General features: G+C 42.3%; 1 non-coding gene across 1 annotated transcript; it reads right to left on the reverse strand.

The window, feature by feature from the left end:
* Window positions 1-5,988: 5,988 nt before the first annotated feature.
* On the reverse strand, window positions 5,989-6,092 carry LOC144296654 (U6 spliceosomal RNA). The gene has a single exon (XR_013363669.1). It is a non-coding gene; the product is annotated as a U6 spliceosomal RNA (small nuclear RNA).
* Window positions 6,093-16,163: the final 10,071 nt, after the last annotated feature.

A 16,163-nucleotide genomic window follows, 5' to 3' on the forward strand; every position in this document is an offset into this window, starting at 1 on the left:
CAACTCTCAAACATCAGAAAAAGATGAACATTGTACACACTGAATATAACATAAAATGCTACATAATCTAGCCACTTCTTGCTTTCTAGACTATATCTTGCCAACCAAGTCAAATCCATCTTACACCTCTCACTGTGAGTTCCAGCCTTGTATGTAGTATGTGAAATTTCATGCATTCACCTTGCTCTCCTTGACCTTTGTTAATATCATTGTATCAACAATACAATTTCACTTTGTTAGTACTGTTCCATCTTATTCTCTCTGTCTCTCTCTCTCTCTCTCTCTCTCACACACACACACACACACACACACACACTTCCATACCTAGCTAACTGCTATCCATCCTCTGGAACTCCATGAAGTCATTCTTTACTCCAAGAAGCCTTATGTATGACTACCTAAGACAGAGGTAGCTACTCTTTCTGTTGCTTCCAAAGCTTCTTGTGCTTACTTCCTTATTGGAGAATTTAAAATGCCTATGGACTTGTTTTGCTTCCCTCATTAGCTATATGCTATTTGAGAACTAGGTCAGAATCTTTTTTTCAAAATTATATGCCCACTGTCTAGCACAGTATCTGGCATTAACAGGTACTTTTGTTGAACTTAATTGAATATGAATGTGGCATAGTTAAATTAATTAAAAAGTGATCATTCTCTTTCCAGATTTTTTTTTATCAAGGCAACGTTTTTTTTTTTTTTAAATTTATCCATGTATTTGTTTCTAATTATTACAAATCTGAATGCCCAGAAGAAAACACAGTACATTTGACTTCATAAAAATAAAGACTTTGCTGCACACAAATACAAAATCATCATAAAAGATAAATGACAAATAAGACAAGTATTGACAACTTATAAAAAAAGAATGCTTTACTTTCTACAGAAAGAAGTGGTTTGAGTCAATTATAGAGAGATGAACAATCCTATGGAGATGAAGGATAGAACATGAACACACAGCTATCAGGTTTTGTATCACAGTTTTGTATAAGCTTACAAAAAAAATTATTTATCATTAAATAAATGCAAATAAAAATAAAAAGAAATACCTCAGCAAATCTATAAAATGCAAAATGTTTAAATGTTGGATACCACTCACAGTAAAGGGATTGTGAGGGAACACAATCAGTGGCGTATACTAGAGGCAGATTTCCCAGCTTGTGAGAAATTTTTTTTTTCCCTTTGTAATTTCTTTTTTTTTTAATTTATTTTTTATTGGTGTTCAATTTACCAACATACAGAATAACCCCCAGTGCCCGTCACCCAATCACTCCCACTCCCCGCCCTCCTCCCCTTCTACCCCCCTAGTTCGTTTCCCAGAGTTAGCAGTCTTTACGTTCTGTCTCCCTTTCTGATATTTCCCACACATTTCTTCTCCCTTCCCTTATATTCCCTTTCACTATTATTTATATTCCCCACATGAATGAGAACATATAATGTTTGTCCTTCTCCGACTGACTTACTTCACTCAGCATAATACCCTCCAGTCTTTCCAGATTTTGTTCCTTACAAAAGCAAGACACATGTGAGACACACAAATTGCTCTTAGCATCTATAGTCATAAATACTCCAATAGGAAAAGCGGCAAAAGAAACGAAAGCAAATTCCAAAAGAATAGATACAATGAGCCTTTAAAGATGAAAAAGATCTGTACCTTTGCACCTATATTTTGTTAATAATTTCTAATGTTGATTAGTGTTTGAAAAAAATAAAACTCTCAAACACTACTGACAGGAATATAAAACAGTGCCTTTTAGGGGATATTTTTTAAATATCTGTACAGTGTCTTAAAGTTTATGCCTTTAAACTAGAAATTCCACAGACAGAAATGTAGTATAAGAAAATGTAGTGCAAGAAAATATACATATGTGACACTTTACTATGGAGATATTAATCACAAAAACCTTTCTGTTACCAAATAAAAATAATCTCTATATGCAATAAGACATTGAGTAAGGGAATTGTAATGAAATAATATTTAGTCATTAAAAGGGATAAAAAACATATTTACAGTCATAGGAAAAGGTTCAAAATATATAAGTGATAAGGGAAGCCTGGGTGGCTCAGCTGTTGAGCCTCTGCCATCAGCTCAGGACATGCTCCCGAAGTCCCGAGATAGAGTCCCACATTGGGCTCCCTGCATGGAACCTGTTTCTCTCTCTGCCTATATCTCTGACTCTCTCTTTCTGTGTCTTTCATGAATAAATAAATAAAATCTTTAAAGAAAAAAATATATATATGTGTGTGTGTGATAAAAAAAAAACCTCAGCAAAATATATGTACATTGTGATCTCATTTTTGCTTGTGTATATGAACCCATATACATATATGCATATATGTGGCTAGAAGTTACATAATAAAATATTGATAGTAATTGTTATTGTTTAAAGAGTTGCTTGCCATTTTGGCTTTGGCTTTTGCAGTGTGGGCTTTGTGTGTGTGTGGTTTTTTTTTTGGCACTTCTACATGTGCTATTTTTATAACAAGACAAAAATAAAACTTTAAAGAATCAAAATTGAAAAATAGGCCTTAAACAAATCAATCACTTCTTGCTGTAAAATGAAACTATTTTGACCTTAAAGTAGCCAAAATATTAATACCATGGTCTTGCCATCTGTATCTATATAAATGTCCTCTTTAAAATAGTAAACCTTTGTCATACTTGACTGACAGCTGTTCACATATACATCCAACGATTTTGATATTGAAGAGATGTGTCTGTTCCAAGAAAACTGCTGAATCACACAATGCAAGGTCAAGGCAATTCGTATATCATGCAACATCATCACCCAGCTCATAATAAGTGCCAGTCTCTGGATTCATCATGGTCCAGGACTGATGAGCCCCTTCACTCCTACAAAATAATAACAGCTCAAAAATTTGTCCAGTGTTTTTAATGAATAAAAAAACACTTCCTACCAGGTTACAAATTTGTTGTTCCCTTCCGTATGTTCATGAAGCCATCGGGAGGACAAATACTTTGCGCTGTTTTCCCAAGTGGAAAAATAAATTCACACCCAATCTTTGCCCCCTCATCACTCAAGAGAGTGAGGCTGTGTGACCAAGATGACCATTTGTAGGGGAGAGCTTCTACCTAAGCTCGGGAACCAAAGCAAAACCAACTGTCTCGCTTTTGAGCAAATCCATTCCTCAGTCCTCATTATGCTATTGAATAACCAAGTATCTTAATATTCTAATGAACTAAAATCCCTGGCAGGGAAGTAGCAGACCTGGAAGTCAAGTTACAGGACTCATAGTCACTCAGTGACAAATTTGGTGACAAGAAACAAAGAATGGAGGTCTCCAATCCCCAAATTGGAGCAGATGCTTTGACAAGTGACTTATGAGGTCCATGAAGAAGGACACAGGGAATCTGCATATCTCATGAAATCTGGGCTAGAAGGTCACCACACCCAAAAAGACCACTCCTACTCTAACTACCACCACCTCACCCATCTTTCAAGAATATTTCATCTCTAATAAGAAGAAATAAAATGGTCAGCCTGGGGCTCAGTGCAAAGAAAGAGAATTAGCTACTGTGCCTCGCTGTAGAGCTTCTGGCAGCTGCAGTAAAGCCCGCATTCCCAGTCCTGCTTCACTTCGCCTTTCCTGCGAGAGCCCAGCATTGCCAGCACACGCTCCTGGCCTCAGGCTCGGGCTGTGGCGTTAGCGTGTAATCCTCAGTCCAACTTCTCCCGAACCCTATGACCCTCCTTGGCAAGTCCTCCTGGGTTCCAAAGAAAGCCAATCCTCGCCATCTCCACCGTCTAGTTCCTTCTCTAGCTTTCTGCCCCCTTCTTTGTCCTCCTGCAGATCAACACGTTACATAACTTTAACGGGGTTCTGAATCTTGTCTGGACAATGGAACACTCAGTATACTCAGATAGTAGAAATGATTTCCCTGTAAAATAAATTCATGGGACCATTTAACAGAGTAGCTGCAGGGGCCTGGCTGAGAGCTGGCGTCTCCCGCTGCCAAAACCTAGTTTCCCTTTATCTTTCCTTTTGTTCCACTTTCTTTTCATTTAAGGTTAATGTGGCTGGGCTTTTCAAAACAGGTGACTCTGGCTATGTTAATAAAGCAAGGTGTGATAGCATCTTCCATGACTTCAGATGTCAAACACTAAGGAGAAGAGGGGAAAGTACTTTTAAATGACCACATCCTCCTAATAACATTCCAAGGGAGAGACCGCTTATCTTGATTTTAATTTTTCAGTCTCCTTTCATCTCTTCCTCCAAAAGTATGGCTGAGAGAAAGATCACCCATGAAGCATTTATCGGAAAGACATTAGCATTTGTGGGAGCCAGCTGGAGCATGGGGCAGATCGAGGGCAGGGACTGGAGGGGGAGAAGTGACAATGGTACCTGATGAGAATACACTTTCTATTCTGTAAGGCCAGGCATCATTTTTAAACACAGACTTGAACAAATTCAAATATTAAAGTTATTTGAACAAAGCCTGGCCTGAAATTCACCTCTGAATTTCCTCTGAAGAAAGAGCTAATCAAGCAAAATGTTTAGGACAGACAAACTTAGAGAGAGAATGTTTAACTTATTTAGAAAATTAAATTGTTTTCAGTCCCCAAAGAAGCTCTGATTTACAACAATCATTCTTACCTAGTGTTTAAACTTGTGGCTTTAAGTCTCTGTTGGCCAACATGACAGCATCACCCTTTATGTGAAAACCAGACTTCAGAAATTTCAGCATTGGTCAGTGTGGCCCAGAGTGAATGATCCATGACCCACCTGTATCAGAAGCACCTGGTATCCTAGGCAGGTCTAGGCCCCATTCCCCCTTAGTTTACATTACCCCAACCCCTTTTCTAACCTTCTGAATCAGAATCTCCTCAAGGTTTTAGTCTGGATTCCAGAAGCCCTTCCAGAAAGGTTTTTCTGGCAGCAGGGATGGGTATATTTGGTCAGGCAGGATTTGACCTCTAAATGGCCTCTATGCAAGGAATCAGCTAAAGATAGAATTGAAGAATCCTGGACATCCAGTACTTGAGACCCAACTATTGATACCTGCACATTGACCAACAGCACTTGCACTTACTAAAGAGAAACTATGGAACCCAATGAGGCTTCTAGATCAAATATAAGGGAAGAAGTTAGGAATCAAAGACCAGAAACAATGACTGCATCTTGTTAGTAGGGGTTCAAGTCTCAAGATGGAAATCCTGAAACAATGATCAAAACCCAGTGGCAAAGCAGGTGATCAATAAATATGAAAGAGCTGTGGTTAGCAGCAAGATGGATATGGTGGTGTGCTACGGTGTTCTGAGGAGGGGGCATGCCTAAGGCAACTCGGTCCTTAAGCTGGGACAAGACGCATCTGCACAAGCACACAAGCACATCTGATTAACAAGAACAAATGAATCTAATTAAGAGCCCAAACTACTCCCAACACCAAGTCTTCCTGAAAGTGTACTACAGGAGTTTCCATAACAATGCTTTGTGTTAAATGTACAATGCCACCGATGGCTACAATTCATCATCACAGGGAAGAGGACAGGGACACAGGCGCTTGGGAGGGGAAGGAGCTGACATCACATTATATCCCCAGGCCAAGTTTTAACAAGGGCAAGGTAACTCATCATTAGCCCCGTGTGCAAGTTCCAGCAATCCAAACACTCAAGCCCGGGCCCAGGGGAACAGGCACATCTGTAGAGGAAGTACTCTCATTGCTCAGTGTTGAGCAATTGGCCAAGCAAGAGGTTACAGCAGAAGCCGGAGCTCTTCCCTCTCTGTGGCTTTCTCCAGCCTTCTCAGTAAACCAGCATTGCAGGCAGCATGAAGTGACATAAAATTCACATGCCCTGAGAACCTACGGGGGGCATCACACTAGCATATCACTTAATAGACCCAATAACACCAGGAAATAAGTCTTGTTAGCCCCATTTTACAGATAAGAAAGCCAAGATACAGAAAAGATAAGGCATCTGCTCAAGAACCTTTCTGACAACTTTTCTTTATTTTTTCTTTTGCCTTTGAAAAAATATGGAACACTTCACGAGTTTGCATGTCATCCTTGTGCAGAGGCCATGCTAATCTCTGTATCATTCCAATTTTAGTATATGTGCTGCCGAAGTGAGTGCTCTGACAATTTTTCATGCTCAAAACACTTGTCATAAAATAAAACACTTGTAAAAAAAAAAAAAAAAAAACACTTGTCATACATTTTTTCAGAAGCTGCTTCCTTTATTGTAAAAAGCAAATTATATGGCGATCTCATTGCTTTTATGATAAAGAAGGCCTTTAGAAGTTAGATACACATATGCGTATATAAACATGCACCACCATAGCCTCCATCTTGTATTTAGTTTGTGGAAAGAAAAAAGAATTTCCTGTGGATTTTTTTAAGTGCCCCTCTCTTGTTTGACCCAAACTCTGCAAGGAAACCACTGTGATTAAAACATGCATAAAGCCTCCGTAAGTACCAGAACCCACTCATACTTTGAATCCAGTACTGTCCAACACCAAACAATGCTTTTTCCTATGACACCATGCCACACTGCTGCACTCCTGGTTCCTCCCCAACTCTCTCCACTCATTGGGATGTTACCCAAACTTCAAGACTCAGTTCAAGTTCCTACCTTCTACAGAAGACCTTGTGTGAGCCATCAGTCTGTGCTACCCCTTTCTTCTCACTTTAGGGCAGGAAGGGACAGACTAAGCAGTCAGCACCAAGACAGGTGTTTAAGGGCAAATTCAGAGATGGTGCAAGGGTAGGCTGCAAGCAAACTAGAAAAGGGGAATCAAAACATAGTGAAAGCAGCCAAAATAGAATAGGACTGATTGGTCCCAAGTCTAACTAGCAGGCAAGGCAACAAAAGTCATAAAGCTTTGCAGAAAATATTGAGGAGGAAAAGTCCATGAGTCAACCTCAGGGTTTGAGATGGTCTAACAGGGAGACCAAGTATAGGAACAGGTGGTGGCCTGGTCATTCCAGAGTCAATCCCAAAGCTTCCTTGAAGGCCAGATATCTTTTGCCACAGTGCAGGGGGTGGGGGTGGGGTCAGATGTGTCCACCTTAAAAGCAAGGCAATGGAAACCCAGACTCTGACACCATGATTTCAATCAACACCCTCACCCATAGGTAGAAAGGTTCTCTGCCTAACAACATGATTTTAGGGATGCAGGAAATGGCACTACTGGTCTCCATGATATTTACCACCGCCAACACCCCAATGACTGCAATGTCTTTGGTTGTGAAACAGAACTTAATGACTTCTATTAAGGATGAGCTTTGAGGAGCCATCAACTAGGAGAGAGGAATTGAGAATTCCATCCCCAGGATCAGAGTGTGAAGGAGGAACTCGGATCCAGAAAAACCAAAAACATGGACATTACAGAAGACAAAGAGGTGTGCAAAGTGGAAAAAAGGAAGTCGGACATTTCATAGTCTCCATTAGACCTTCATCAGCTCCAGATGCCCCTTCCTTCTCATCTGACTGAAAGTGGCCCAGGGGAGTGGTGACGGGAACGGTCGGGGCCAATACCTAATCGAGACTCCCTGTGCACCCACACTCCCCGCGTGCCACTACAGGGGATGGAAAGACAGAAGAGGCGCAGAAGTGTGAGTGAGCTGGCCCTCGGTTTGCAGCCTGGAGATGTCCACGCTATTCCTGCTGTCACTGATGTTTCTCCGTGATATTGGACAAGTGCCAAAACATCTCTGTCCTTTCATTAATTCATGAGCAATATGTCTAATCCCTGTCTCGTAAGAATGCTGTGAAAATTAATGAGCTTATAAAAAACTAAACAAAACTGATGTAAAAGTCTTTTGTATACCCTAGAGATGCTATAAACACCAGGTGATCTAATTTAAAATACAGATGTGTATTTCCATTTATGTGAGCGAATATAAGAACATTCAACTTTACAGAGCAATGGCTATTTGGTTATTCCAGAAAAGGAGGGGGTGGGGGCAGGGAGATTCTTACACAGAAAATAGGATATCCTGTAAGTAGAAGAAAATTGATGTTGGGTGCTCAGTTTAACATTTTTAATATCAATAGCCTTCATTGAAGGCTTACAATGTGCCAGGTGCCATACTAAGCATATATTATCTCATTTAATCCTCACAGTAATCCATTGAAAAGGTTCTTAGTATCTCCCACTTCACAGATAAGAAAACAGAAATTCCCACAAATTAAGTTAACAGCCAGAGGTCACAGATCTAATCAGTGGTGGAGATAAGACTCAAACCCCAGGACTGCTCTGTTTCTTACTTGTCCTTCCATTAAACCAACTGCATCCCCAACAAATATATAGGCCCCATAGAACATGTAGTGTTCGTAGAAGTGGCAAAAACACAAAACCGAAATGAAACCTGGCAGAGCAACTAATGGACCAAAGCTTAGAAATCTAATGCTCATTAACGCTAAAGACAATACATAAGTCAGTTACCCCCAAAATTAAATGAACCCAGAGGAGAATAAATAACCCAAAATGTAGGCAATTCTTATTTGCCTTTGCCTTTCCACTCAGTTCATCCTGGTAATCAGATTTATGGCAGGGGTTTCTAGGGGTGCAGAATACTGGGGAGAAGGGCTTCTCTTGCCTGGGAATCCCACTTCCTCCAGCCCCAAATCCCCTACAGCCCTGGGCAGGTCAGTTCCCCTCTTGGGAAAATCCAGCATGACTCAGTCAACACTGACAGAGGGCCAGTCAAGCCCCAGGCACTGGCTGGACCCCCCTTCCAGCTATCAGGTTCCACGGCCGGAAGAAAGCCCCCATGAAGTGCAGATTAGCAGTGCATTTGCCCACAGAAATGACCATGTTCAATCCTTTCCGATGCCTCACTTCTGGCTGAGAAGGAGAAGTGAAAGTGACTCTAGGCGATGCTCAATTGGCTCCTCCTTGCAAACCAAGCAAGTCCCACCCTGACTTCCCTCTTTCTGCAGCCTGACATCGCGGCCATCTGATGATTAACACGCCATCCTGCGAAGGGAGCAATCACCTCCCAGCCCCAAGGGGAGGTGGTGACCCTGGGCTTCCTCCAGCCCACGTGGTGTCCACCTGTTTCCTCTCTCTCCGTCGTTCAGTCCTCAAGACACTGCCTAAAGCCCAGAAGCAGAGAAGAACGCAACCCTGAGCCCTACGAGTGGAGCTGAGCTTAGTCAGCCATTCAGGACAGTGCTGGAATCTTCCCTTTCCAGTCTCAAGAGCCAAGCCCGAGGCCACTGGGGCTGCTCCACACCACCTGTGGACTCCATTTCAGGCCTCAGCCAGGAAGCATATAATGATGGGGAGGTGGGGGAAGGCATCCCATTCTCCTTAGAACGGAACTGAAGAAAAGAAAAAACCAAATGTGAGCATCCATGGGGCCAGTAGCACCTCCATAACTCCCTGAGGCCAGCCTCAAGCTGATGGGAAATAGACGGATGCCTACCAGGTGGTTGGATTTTAGGGATTCTGAGACAGCACCCCCCCACACCGCCCTGCCCCACTGAATGAAGAAGATTGCCTTCCCCCACAAATTTGTTAACGCCTGCAACACCAGGCCGCCAGCTCAGCCTTACAAGTCTTTGGTCCCATTTTGTCTGACCATGTTGCACAGGCTGAGATAAGCCCTGAGCTGCTGGCTGAGGCGGGCATGCTGTCCTGGGGGCTGGAGTTGACGTGGTCACTGGGAGCAGAACAGGTGTAGGAGGAAGGGTCAAAGTGTGGCTGAGGAGTGCCCACCCAGCCCTGTGCCCTTGTGCCAGGCCCCCTTCCCATAAGCCACAGGATTCAAAGCCAAAATATAAGATACTTCAGGCACTCCAGCTCCACTGACTGTGACTGTCTCACTTTCTAGTTCTTTCTTCACCCTTGCTGGGTTTTCTTCTGGCTGCTCTATTTCAATGCCCACTCAATCTGTAGCACTTTTACTTTTCTTTTCTGGTATTTTCCTTGCCGTCTTGGATCGACAATGGGGTTTTGCTTCCATGGCACCAGGGCAGGGAAATATCACCAAGAGGCTTTGCAGTCAGAGAGACAAGGGCTGAGTGCCCACCTTGCCATTCACTAGCTGTATGCGCTTCAGCAGGTTATATTTTAAACTCCCTAATCTTCAGTTTCTTCATCTGTAAGATGAGGTCACTAAGACCAGGCACATCAGGTTATTGGGAAGATTAAGTAAGATAAAGGATGTGAAGTCCTGAGGCTTGTGGGACCTCAGGAATGGTCATACTCATCCCCTGGCCATTCCCGGTCCTGAGCAGCTGCCCAAGCACAAGCCAACCCAGCTCAGCCCCCCTTCCAGTCAGGCTTGTCCCGAAACAGCTGAGCTAGGGGCACAAGGAGATCAGCCAGGCAGGGCCAGGGGAGAGGTCAAGAGGGACGCCTGAGTGGCTCAGTCAGTTAAGCATCTGCCTAAGGCTCAAGTCATGATCTCAGGGTCTGAGGATCAAGCCCAATGTCTGGCTCCCTGCTCAGTGGAGAGTCTGCTTCTCCTTCTCCCTCTGCCTCTCCCTCTTGTTCTCTCTCTGTCTCTCTCCCTGTCAAATAAATAAATAAAATCTTAAAAAAAATGTTTTTAATATTGTCGTCAGATCCAAGGGAAGTATAGGCACAAAAAGAACAAGAAAAGCCAGAGGCCAGTGCTGGGTGAGAGTCTGCTAGGGCTGAGAATAAGGCAGGAGTGTTTGAGGCTTAGCTGTGGCAGTGCCAACTCCATGGTTCTCCAGGGAGGCACAGGGCTTCAAAGTGAGGAGCTAGAGAGAACATGCTTAAAATAACATCCATGAAGTGCGATAGCTTATGCCCTGCCTTGTGACGTACACATGAGGCTGACAGAGTTTCCCTTTCCTAGGACGAGGTCACTAGACCCAGGAGGAGAGACAGGAGAAAAGCATCAAAGGGCAGGACAGGCTCAGAAAGGGGAGGACGTGCCCCAAAGAGAAACCGTTAAATTCTCAGGTTTCTTTTCCTTCAGAAAGAACTGCAAGTTACTTCAGCAGTAGTTGCATCTTGTGTCCCCAGTACCAAGCACAGGGCCTGCATGGCCGGATACATAAATATCATAACACGAGTTGTTTTCAGCCCCTCAAATGAGTGTGTCCACCCTACTGCTGCCCTTCCCAAGTGCCCAGCAGCCCAGCACCATGCCACATGGAAGCCCACCACCGGCAGCAGTCTCCCTGACTCATACCACCCACTTACACCTACCCTTCCTTGCTTTTCATTCCCTGGCCCCACACCCCAACTCCTAAAAGGCAATAGTTCAGGCAGTGGTTGGAAGTACAGACACTGGAACAGGACTATTTCAGCTCCAATATTAGGTCTAGCTTGAGATTTGGGAAACTTTGATGGCCTCTCTTAGCCTTGAGTTCTTCATCTGCAAGATGGGATGCTACAATCCTCTCTCACAAGATTGTGTGAACTTTAAACAGCTTCGCACACGCAAAGTGCTCCACTAATATAATAGAAAATATATAAACTATTAATATCTGCTCTCAACCCCTCTCCATGGTCTGACCACTCATTTTAGACTCTTTGCTCTGAGTTTCTCCACCTATCTCCCCAACAGATTGCTTAATTGGCACATCACTTCAGTGTAAGCATCAGTGTTGCTATTTTATAAGAACTACTGCTCCCTACTCCCACCCCACCAAGACACCCTACCCAGCAGGCAAGCCCTGAAGGCTCCCTGAAGAAGAAAAGGTGCAGATAGTCAATAAATATGGTGTCACGGAACACCTTCAGTAGATAATAATAATGCCTTCAATAAGGGGACTTAGGGGCACCTGGCTCAGTTGCTAAGCATCTGCCTTCAGCTCAGGTCATGATCTCAGGGTCCTGGGATCGAGCCCCACATCAGGCTCCCTGCTCAGTGAGGAGTCTGTTCCTCCAGCTTGTGTTCTTTCTCCCTCTCTTTCTCTCTCTCAAATAAATAAACAAAAAATATTTTTTAAAAAATAAGGGAAATTAAATTGGACAGTAGGCAACAAACATTCCCCTGAAAACTTTTGCATGCAGAGCATTTATGCTCAACCTCACTTGGTTATAGTTCTTTTTTTTTTTTTTAATGTAAATTCAATTTGCCAGCATATAGTATAACACCCAGTGCTCATCCCACCAAATGCTCTCCTTAGTGCCCGTTACCCAGTCATCTCATCCCGCATCTTCCTCCCCTTTTGCAACACTTTGTTTGTTTCCCAGAGTTAGGAGTCTCTCATGGTTTGTCTTCCTCTCTAATTTTTCCCCACTCAGTTTCCCTCCTTTCCCTTTTAGTCCCTTTCACTATTTCTTATATTCCACATATGAGTGAAATCATATGATGTATATTTTCTTAATGTATAAGTGTGAACATTGGTGAAAACCTTTCTGGTTCCTAACCTTTCTGTGTTATGCGACCATTAAAAATATGGTGAAAGCTATCAACTCTCTTTCAATCTATGGTACAGGCCCTAGATTAAGAAGTCCTGGACTAGATGATTTCTGACACACTTAAAGCAAGTTAAGAAGATAAGATAATATAGAGAGAAATAACATTCATCTGATATGCATTGTTAAATCTACGCCGACCATTAAAATCTTTAATTATTTCTATTCTGAGTGGGTAAATGGTATCTGTCCCAAAGCCCTCCTATCTCTGTGCCCCTGCTACTTTGGGCACTCTGGTTCCTGCTCCAGACTCTAAAGGTATCCTCATCATCTAGTAGTTAAAGGGACAAAGGCAGGGCCTTTGAGGCCCTATGCTAGCACTGTGGCCAGCCACCACTTGATCAATGTCCACTGTTTTGAATACCATTCCTAGTATATAATCTTCAAAGAATGGTGCAGACAAAAAATGGCTTAGGATATCAAATGTCAACAAAGTTTCATAATGAAGGTGATATCCAAATTAGGCGTTGATGTGGTGTAGGATATAGATAACATGGAGGGAAGAGCCCATTCCAAAAACAGGGGTAGACTCAGAGGAGGCAAAGCATGAAGAGGATTCAGTGGGCAGCCAGAAAACCAGTTTGGGTAAGTAAATGATTGTCAGGAACAAAAATGGAAAAGCAGGTAAGGACCAACCTGTGGAGGATTTTAAGTGGCTAAGCTAAGGAGTTTGGTTCTACAATGTAGAACCAATCCTATCCTAAATGGAATAAAGAGCTAGACTCTTAACTAGGATATTCCCACAATCTAACCACATCATATTATTCCAAAATTTCTCAAGTTCACAGAGTGGAATGAAAAATTCATAAAATAAAAGGAAATACATGATAACAGCAGATTATCATAAAGCCCAGAGGCTTTGAATTTTGTGCTGACTCTACCTCATTCAACATCTCAGAGTTTCCAATGCCCTTGCCAACTTCAAAGTTATTTGTTACTAAGATAGAAAACTTGGGCTCATGTATATCATTTTCTCCTAAAATTTTTAAATTCGGAGGTCAACACACAGAGTTCTTTGACTAGTACAAATGAGCAACCAAGATCACCCCATTTGTTACATTTTTTTCTTTAGTGTAAGGTCAATAAAAATTTCCAATTCAAGCAGCCACTTTATTCCATTAGCTCAAAGCAGTTGGTAAGAATGTACTGCTACTAGGGACACCCACTGCTTTGGCTTAGTACTGGGTTTTGGACACATTCAACATGAACTAGAAAAGAGTAAAAAATATTACTGGATGGAGCTATGCCTTCATATATTCCTTATTTCCATTCAAACGACTCAAGATTGGAAAGAGAGGCAAAGATAGAGGAGGAGGGTGGTTAGGAAGACAGGGCAAAAAAGAGAACAAGAGAGAAAGAGAAGGAAAGCAAAATAAAAGTAAAGTGCTGAATAAATATTTGCTGGCAGCTTAAGACATAAACAGACCTTAGGGGTCTTATGCTTATGCACCCAGGTTAAATCAACCCTCAGAGCCAGTCATCATGATGGCTCCTGCCTGCAAGGGTGTGGACTGTGTCATAGCACTCCAGGCTGAGAGGCAGGTAGACTAGCAGCACAGTGGAGTGTGGGGGTGACAACCATGAGTCTCAGAAATGGCCAAGAAAATAGTATGCAGAGGATCTCTAGCTAATCAGCTGCTGCCAAAGCATGCCCCCACCCCCACCTCCACACACACATACATATATAGTTTAAGATTACTAGGCAACTGCTTTTTCAAAAGCCCCACCAGGGGGTCACCTGAGTGGCTCAGTCAGTTAAGCATCTGCCTTTGCCTCAGGTCATGATCCCAGGGTCCTGGGATAGAGTCCATTGGGCTCCCAGCTCTGCAGGGAGCCTGCTTTTCCCTCTCCCTCTGCTGATGCCTGATGCTACTTTGCATGTTCTCTCTCTCTCTCTCTCTCAAATAAATATTTTTTAAATTAAAAAAAACCCACCTTGGCTAGAACATCAGCTCACCCAATCAACAGCAGGCTGGGGTCCTGGGGGCTAGAACTCAATCAAAATAGCAAGAACAGGAAGTTCCAGAGGGTAAGAGCAAGTCCAGTTGCCATCTACAGGATACTGAAACTCAAGAACTTCAAATCTGTCTTCGTGGATCCAGATACAGGTGATAAATCCAAGAGCTCAGAGGCAAAGAAAGGCAGTAACAGAGGAAGAAACAAAAACAGAACTGAAATATGCATGACCAAAAGAACTGCCCTCACTAGAGCTGTGAGTGCCCAGACTGCTCGTGATCCAGTTTCAGCTATGAAATGGGGGATGGGAAAAGTGGCCTGGTTTAAATTCACAAGCTTAGGCACATAGTAAGCAGATTAACCTCTTCCTCCCTTGCTAGGAATGTCAACACACTCACAACTATTTGCCCATATACACATATAAGCACACACAGTCTGAACCTCGGCACCTTTATTTTAAGACTGTCAACTCCTCATCTACATGCCTCTGGGCTACAAGTAGGAAAAAATAGATCCTAGGTCTTGATTTAATACCAATCCATTTGTGGATTCTAAAATAGTCTTTTCTATAGCCCTTGGTTATTTCCCACTGTCAAACTATGCTAATATGAGCTAAACTTCTGGTGGCTTGGAGGATAGAGTGAGGGAATGCATTGTGAAAGTGCTTTGGAAAAGCATATGTGTTATATCAACGTAAGAGATCATATTATTAAAACAGCTTTGCAGGCTGCTTAGTTTTCAGCTTTCTTTCAAAGCCAAACTAATCCCAAAACCTAAGCCAGTGACAACTCATTTATGATTATAGTCAAGACGTGACTTTTGATTCCTAAATCAGCTCAGCCTGCCTTGCTTCAGGTACTTCTCCCAACTTCACTAAGTAGTTTTATCTTGGACTTGCCAGAAAAGAAAGCAAGACATCCAGTTAACTTTAAATTTAAGATAAACACCAAATAATTTTGTAGTATATCCTAAATCATGCATGGGACATACACTAAAAATATATCACTTGTTTATCTTAAGTCCAAATTTAAATGCACTCTATATTTTTATTTGCTGGATCTGGCAACGCTATTTTATTCATATACTGGCGTCTTATCCCCTCCTGAACCAAACAGTATTCAACATAGTAATGATGTTGGCCAACCAAACAAGAGAAAGTGAGACATTAGTTGCCAATTTTTTTCTTCTTGAAAACAGAGTGTCTTTTTTTAATGTATTTATTTTATAGCCTTTTTTTTTTTCAGTAAAAAAAAAAAAGGCTATAAAAGCAAAAAACTCAGAGGTTAGAATGCCTAGCTCCCCAGACCCCTTCTCATCTTCATACTCATGTTCCAGTGCAGTCTCTCCAAATAACAAAGACTAATTTCAACAAAAGGAAAACAAAGAAAACCCTTCCCTGCCACCAGCATCAACTTCAGTCCTGGCCTCCCATTAGATTAGGGAGATATAAAGCCAAGGTACTGATTCTCAACCTCAGATGCATATTAGAATCATGGAAACATTAAGAAATTCAAATGCTGAGGTCACACCCCATGTCAATTACACCAGAATCACGTGGGGTGGTACTCAGACATCAGTATTTTTTAAAGCTCCTCATATCATTCTAATGGGCACCTAGCATTGGAAACCACTGCCTTAGACTTTAGGTCTCATTTTTATATCCAGTCCATGCCCCTTAGGAAGCTTTAGGAAGATATAGGAATCAGGTAGTTGGGGAAAGAGAGAGTAAGACAACAAAAGGAATAAGATCTGGTTACACTCTGTCCTCAAATTCTGAATCTGGACTTGGTCTTGTTTCTATTTTAGTTTGGCTACAGCCATCTTTGCCATGGAGCAAA

The sequence above is a fragment of the Canis aureus genome, chromosome 24 (genome assembly GCF_053574225.1).
Source record: "Canis aureus isolate CA01 chromosome 24, VMU_Caureus_v.1.0, whole genome shotgun sequence".
NCBI classification, from domain to species: domain Eukaryota; kingdom Metazoa; phylum Chordata; class Mammalia; order Carnivora; family Canidae; genus Canis; species Canis aureus.